The sequence below is a fragment of the Trichechus manatus genome, unplaced genomic scaffold, assembly GCF_000243295.1.
Source record: "Trichechus manatus latirostris isolate Lorelei unplaced genomic scaffold, TriManLat1.0 scaffold00002, whole genome shotgun sequence".
In the NCBI taxonomy this organism is placed as follows: Eukaryota; Metazoa; Chordata; class Mammalia; order Sirenia; family Trichechidae; genus Trichechus; species Trichechus manatus.
The window spans coordinates 12,490,612-12,491,384 of record NW_004443938.1 but is presented as its reverse complement, the minus strand read 5'-3'; positions in this window follow the sequence as shown (position 1 = coordinate 12,491,384).

Here is a 773-nt window from a genome sequence, read left to right as displayed (position 1 = left end):
GGTAGGATCTGGCGGGTGGGGGTGGGGCAGACCTGGTGAGGCTGTGTGCTGGTGGCACTCTAGCTGAGCAGTGTGGCTCAGCCTGTCAAGAAGCTGCATGGGTGGCACATGGGGCTAGGTGAGCAGGAGAAAGGAAAGAGGGGAAAGAGAGAGAAGAAACCAACAATCTAAATAAATAAATATAAAATTATAATTAAAAAAAACAAAAAATGTGGTGGGGACACTGGCCGTTGCGGGGGGCGAAATTGGGGTGGCAGTGAGCTGATGTCCCTCTCACCGAGTGGCACAGCATGGCCCGTCAGGAAGGGACGGAGGCAGCACAGGGCCTAGGTAGGAGGGAGAAGGAGAAGGGGAAAAATAAAGGAAAAAAAATAATGGCGCTGAGGGAGCTGGCCTTTGGGGGTGGCGCAGACCTGGGGAGGCCATGTGCCGGAGGCTTTCCAGCCAAGCAGTACAGCACAGCCCACTGAGAAGTTAGGGGCAGCACATGGGGCTGGGTGGATGGGAGAAAGGAAAGGAAGGAAGGGAGAGAGAAAAGAAACAATAACAACAACAACAAAAAAAAAACCCAAACCAAACAAACAAACGAACAATAGATGAATAAATAAAATGGCGCTGAGGGAGCTGGTTGGTGACAGTGGTGTAAACCTGGGAAGGCCATGCACAGTGACTCTCCAAACAAGCTGTGCTGCATGGCCCCTTCAGAATAGGCAGAGACGGTGCACGGGGCTAGGTGGGTGGGTGAAAGAAAAGGAAAGAAAGGAGAGAGAAAG